The sequence below is a fragment of the Phragmites australis genome, chromosome 2 (assembly GCF_958298935.1).
Source record: "Phragmites australis chromosome 2, lpPhrAust1.1, whole genome shotgun sequence".
Taxonomy (NCBI): domain Eukaryota; kingdom Viridiplantae; phylum Streptophyta; class Magnoliopsida; order Poales; family Poaceae; genus Phragmites; species Phragmites australis.
Window position 1 is genome coordinate 924702 of NC_084922.1, and position 6725 is coordinate 931426.

Consider the following 6725-nt stretch of genomic DNA (forward strand, 5'->3'; position numbering starts at 1 on the left):
GTGGCGCTGTTGACATAAGCACTTTTTTGTACTAACACATATCCGAATAGGTTAAGGATGAGCCAAGTATCGTAAGTCATCATGTTCATTTAACTCATGCACCGTGATGTGAGCGAGAGGGCTTGTAAGAGGCTCTTGAAGTTTTGCTCCGTGAGTAGACCTAGGTGGCATCTGCATATTAGGGTATGCGAACAAAGGTTCGAGGTTGGCACGTGAACGACTAGTACGTGAATCATCACTTGCAACCAATGGATTGTGTGGTGGGTGATCTTGTGTCATGTAGGTAAAGATGTACTTTCATGTATGGTATAAAATCAATTCGAATTACCGTGTTCTCGATTATGAACAAGCCTAATGTTCATTAGAAGTCACCGTAGAGTTCCGTTTGGTATTGGTGGTTATCTGTGGGAGAAGGTGAAATATTTTAGTTATGTTATGTGTTGAGATAACCATATTCGTATGTCAGTTATGGTTACATTCTTATAGTTAGGCTAGGATGATCCAAGAGTTAGGATATATATGTTCTCACATGTTTAATTTGTAAGATAAGTCATCTTTCATATAATTTAACTTAACCTTGTGACCTATTACTTGCTAAATCATTTAAATGTATTATCTTTGAAGTTAGAAATATATATATCCATATGAGTAAGACTTGCGAGTATCTTTGTATTCATCATGCTCCTTCGTACTCATCATGCTTGGTTGATTGTTTTGCATCAAAAATTTAGAAGCTAGCTACTTGTGACCCACCGAGAGAGGTATGGTGATGAGTAGTTGTCATACTATTACTAACTCTGGTTGTTTGCCTTGTGGGTAAATGGCTCCACCGATCTTTGTTTTCTTTATATGTTATTTTGCTGTGATTTATGTATAATTACGTTAGATGATAGTTGTTTTTGTTTAATTTATCAACATGTAATCATTTGAGCTTTTATATAATCGTGATATTATGATGTATATATTGGTAGAGATATGTGTGGATAATAGCTCTACTGAAAATTATTAAACACATATATCGAGACTGTTGGGATTAGATTCATTTTAATCATTTAAGTTGATGTGATTGTTGTTGTGAAATATAGGTTAGCTCGTGGTGCGTCGAGAGACGAATATGTACTACCTCTTATCTTGTTTTATGCTTACCTAATTTGATTAATTAAAATATAATTTGAACGAGTCCTACACATGCATGGTAGGAGGACTAATTCAGAATAATTTTCTCAAGAACAGCCATGCAAACAAGCTCTGGATCGCCAAGTATTCTACGTACTGGACTACTGGTTACTTGAGAAGGGTCTAACAACAGTTAACAGAATTGGAATATCACGATGCATTGCGTGCGTATACAGAAACATGTTTCATCTTGCCATCGAGTTCAATGCATTGCAAAAATGCAGCTGTAATGGGTTAATTATTTTTTGTTGTTGCTATTTTAGTCTATGCCACACTCTCAATAGCCACTCTCTCAAGTTGTTTCGCTAAAAAGTCATTTGGGCATCAATGATTGTTGCTTATTTGCCACTCTAAGATTTGTTAGCCCGCCACATGTCCTTTTTATTTTTATTTACTCATGCTGATGTGGAAAATTAGAGGAAAAGATCTTTGTGCCCTCGGTCGTCTCGTGCGTCGCCTCGGTGTGGTCGGAACCTATCACATTTCTGGCCCCGGAGGAGGAGATGGTTGTGGAGCTCCCACCGCTCGATTTCTGCGCTGTCCAAGAACTCGCAGCGTTGTAGAATGGAGACCGCAGAGGAGACAAGGACATCGAGGTGGAGGAGGAGGTGAGCAGGCGCAGAGGACTGAAACAGCGACGAGTGATATGAGCGCGCCAACGAAGGTGCTGGATGACAACAGCGTGGCCACAAGGAGCGCGACAAACTGCGTGAGGCAGGGTGACGGGAGCACGACATGGCAGAGGAGCGCGACAAAGAGGTAGGCCGCGGTGATGAGCGACGCGAGCAGGGAGACCGCGAAGGTGGCTGGGAGGTGGGACGTGGGCAGGAGGAAGTGCGCAAGGTGGTAGGCGGCGAAGTGGAGGTGCGAGGTGAGCATGCCGTGGGAGAGGTAGAGGCGGTAGAGTTGCGTAGAGCTGGCATCGAACGGGGAGGCGTTGGCGGCATCACGCTTAGAGGAGGGGGCGGGGCCTAAGTTGGAGCCGAGCTCGCGAAGGACGGCACGTGGGTTGGAGGAAGGGGCAATGTCGGGGTGAATGTCGATGTGGAGGGAGTAGAGGAGGAGGGAAGCGAGGTGGAGGAAGTGGGCGGTTGCTGCCAGTACGAGGGACGCAACAGCATAACATCACACACACACACACACACATATGTATATATAGCATTGGTGATGCCGGAGGAGGAGATGGCTGCGAGGCTGTTGCTGCACGAACTGCCGGAGTTGGCGTTGGACCGCGTGCTGGAGGAGCTCTCGCCGGCGTTGCTACCGACGACGACGTGCGTGCGCGCATGCTCGGTCCCGTTGCGTTGAAGGAGTGGGAGGCGGAGCTAGGTGCCAAGGCGTGTGGCCCTTCTCATGGATCGGCTATCGCTAGCCTAAGGCAGATGCCAACCCCACTTTTGCCGTTCCAGCCGAGCCCGCCCCGACCACATTGAGGCGAGGCGTGAGATGACCAGGGGCACAAATATCTTTTCCTCTCATTTTTCACTACGGTATGAGCCAAAAACAAATAAAAAGAACATGTGGCAAACTACCAAACCTTAGAGCGGAAAATGAGTAACAATATGTAGGGTCTAGATAGCTTTTTAACCAAGCAACTTGAGAGGTGACTATTGAGAATGTGCTATGGGCTAGAGTAGTAAAAAATTAATTAACCCGCTGTAATGTGAGCGATCGGGAGGCAAACGTACGTGCGGCCACCGAGTAATCGGTTCGGCCTTTTATCCGCCCGTGGCGCACTCCCTCGTGTTGGTGTCGCCTCATCCGTCGCGGAGCCCATGGCGGCATGCAGCCGCGGGCCGGGTGCCTCGCCGGAGGAGGCAACTCCACGGCCGCCCAGGATGCTGACCGAACCAATTGGCCACGCAATCAAAATATAGGAGCTGACGTGATCTGGCCTTTCGTTGCCCACCCTTTTGCATGGATTTGATTTGGTGAAACTTTTTTATGGACACTATTTGGCCCGTGTCATGTCCTTTCCCAGTGGCGCTGACACGCGTACAGAATACTGGCGCCTAGAACTAATTATGAAAGAGTAGACTAACGCAGTATAGGACATTCTTTTTTTTTTCAACTAGCCTGGCTCATATTAATAGAGTGATTAATTTCACTATAAATTTTTATCAGATAAACTTTATTGATTGTATGTATTTTATATGAACTTTTTTATTTAGTTATTAGATTTTTATAATAATTCGATTTTTTCTAATGATATATTTGATATGATCTTTCTTTTTTCTATTCTAACCTCAATTTCAATTATTATTTATTTTATTTTATTTAGACTCTTTTTTAGATATTTTGGTTTCTAATCTGTATGGAAATCGAACTGCTAATCTTCCATATATTTTAATTTAGAAATTATCTAATTATAAATCGTATTTGATATGGACTCTTTGGTTAATCTAGACCGTTAGATGTTCATAACAAAGAGTGATATAGATTCATTTTTTTCTATTAACCTGAGAATTTCGTGATCTTAAGAGTGAACATGGTAGCTTCTTTCCCCCCTCGAATATTAAGACATTAGATAACTCATTTAAAAAAATGAAAGAAAACAAGGGTGATGCAATCCTTTAGGGGATTGAAATCGCTCCTTTAGGCGATTGAAATCGCCTTTTGCTCACATATGTTGCACTATTTATCTTCTCCCACTTGCGCATTCTCACTGCTCGCCCCGCCCCGCTAGCTTCCTCAAGTCTTTGGTGGTTGTTGCCACCATTGCCAACTAGCAATCTACCACCACCGCCAATTCGGACTGCTGCCCCGGACCTCCATCAAAGCCTAGAGAACACCTAAGATTCCAAAAATCCACTCCACTAACCCTAAATCTCAAAGATAAGGTTACCGACGCCGTCGATTGAAGGAATATATGAGGTGTGGAAAAAATAAGTTCTAGTTTGGGTTTGGGAACTTTTTTGGTACGTAGAGCCTGTTTGGGTTTGGAAACTTCACAGGATTTCAGCGAGTACTGCTGGGTAATTTCTCTCAAAGATTACACGGTGTTACTGAAAAATGAACGTCGATCAGTTATCTCACTATAGGATCGAGAATGACAACTAGAGATGGGTAAATAGCCGTCTCAACCAATTTCTTCTGAAACAGATGATATTTTCTATTTTCTCACTCAACGTACCTCAGAACCAAGATCGGAAGCAACATAAAGGAGAGAAACAAGTCAGAATAAAAATTCCCAAGGAAAATATGGCTTTCATAGATGAAATTGAACCCTAGGTTCCATAGAACCTCATACCAAGAGTCATAACTATAAAATTCGCAACTTGAAACGTGAAGCACTTAAATCTAGGCACCAAGTGAAGAAACTCTTCAAGTTGATGATTTAGAGCCAAAGAAATTCAAGAACAATTATGAATGTGATTTTTATGCCTCTAGCAACAAGAAAAACCACTTAATATGGTCAAAAATTTTACTTCTCAAAAAATAAAATTAAAATCACAACAAAAGCTGAAAAATTCGCAACGAAACAAGGGAGACAATAGAGGAAAACTAGAATGAGATGAACACAAGTACGACGCAATATTAACTTCCTTACTTGCAAAAGACAACCCTATTTTCGGTAGATTACAATATATTTTGCTAAAAAAATCTCTCACCTATACATAGGCTAAGCTATTCTCTCACTTTGCTTTAAAACCTTAGCACAAGGCTCTCAAATAGCTTAACCAGCCCCCCTCTATTTATAGCATAGGTTTCTTGAACCCTAGAACCCTAAGTTTTCTAGATTATTGCCAAAATATCACTCTCTTCTAATACACTCCTACTTACAACCTAGGACATTTTCATCCATCGTTTTCCTAGTCCATCGGACGACTGTGACGCTTTCATGACTTAGCTTCACCCCGACGTAAGCTTCGCGATGATGCCACGTGCACTCCTTCTTCTCACGGTTTTGAGATCAAACTGCGAAACCGCCTTGCACACTTCTCAGAGTGTGATTCACCACCACTTGCTTACACCTTAAGCAAGCGATCCGATGTCGATGTACGTACTTCATCTTGCGATCTTGACTACGGCAAGTCTCTCCCGCACCTAATCTCTTGGGCCACCTTGTCAATTGCACCGATATCCCTTTCGCTTGACTTTGTCAACATGTCGTCTTTATCCGTCTTCTCACGCTTTTGCTTGGTCTTCACATGTACTGCTAAAATCACCCTTGACTCCACACAACCTCATTGATCGTCCAGCACCAAGCACTCTGCTTAGCCCTGATCATTCTGTCGTCGATCGTCAAGTTGCATCTACCACCTACACATTATAATACAAGCAAACACATATCTCCAACTCTATTATACATTAGTCAAAATTAAAATCCTCAGTCTAAAGCACTTCACAGAAAAATCGTGAATACCGAATGATCTAGTGTACACTCTTTCTGAGCACCGGACCATCCAACATTTGTAAATCTGACTCCACTGGAAAATCCTCCGACGAAGCATTCGATGTACATTCCTCCATTGCCGGACCATCCGGTGAGTACAACTGCACTATTCACCCCATTTTGCAATCTATCTGGAACAATTGCTCTGGTGAACTCTCCGACAAGCACATCTTTAACTGACAAACCATCCGGCATGCACATCTTCACAAGACAAGCTTTGTAACCTCTCTGAAAAAATTAGTCCAACGTGCACTACCGATCATCGCTGGACCATCCGGTGTTACAATGGATTTTCTCTTCTAAGTCAAAACCCTTAGACGTGAAATCTTCCTGAGTGCCGAACCATCCAACGTGTATAAATTTTTCAGCTCCGAATCATCCAACGAATGCAAATTTTCCGGGCTCAGAGATAAAACTGCCTACTTTATTTTCTCTGTAACTTTGGTTAGTCATGATCATAATTGCAATATATAAACATGCTAATACAATCTTAAAATCATCAAACCAAAATATCAACATTGTCAATCACTCATCACATATAAAACAAAACACATTTTAACTTGATTTCTCAATCTCTCCTATATTAAAGACAAAGTATCAAAGAGATAGTTCTTAAACTCGGTGTCATTATCACTGTAAATTATTTTTAATACACCAGGGAGTTCCTTAAACAATCTCAAATCTAAGTTCCAAAAGTGTGAGAACATTTTATCCTTACCCCCAAGAAAGAACATACAAGAATAGCGAGAGTAATCGTCAATAATGACAAGTATATACCACTTTTCACCCATTAAACGAACTCAGGATGGATCAACAGTGTCCATATGTAGAAGTTCTCCTGGTCGTTCAGTAATCACTAGATTGACTGGTGGGTGAGAAGCAACAACCATCTTGTCATACCGACAAGGAGCACAAATCAGGTTGTTCTCAAACTTGATCTTGGTCAATCCTCGGATCAAGTCTAGGACATGCCACAAGTACTCTACTCCCACTCACGATGCTCATCTTTCATACGGCGAAAGCAAAATCCAACTAGATGACCCTCTCTCTAGTAGTAGGTGCATTGGTACCGTCTCTCTGGAACTTAACTACCGGTCACTCTAGATTCTCTCACAAGAGCTCTCATCTTATGATGTGGAGCTCTTTGGGTTGT

At 42.2% G+C, this 6725-nt stretch overlaps 1 pseudogene; it reads right to left on the reverse strand.

Annotated features, from left to right (window-relative positions):
* Positions 1-1589: 1589 nt before the first annotated feature.
* On the reverse strand, positions 1590-2298 carry LOC133910274 (uncharacterized; annotated as a pseudogene).
* Between the last annotated feature and the right edge of the window lie 4427 nt (positions 2299-6725).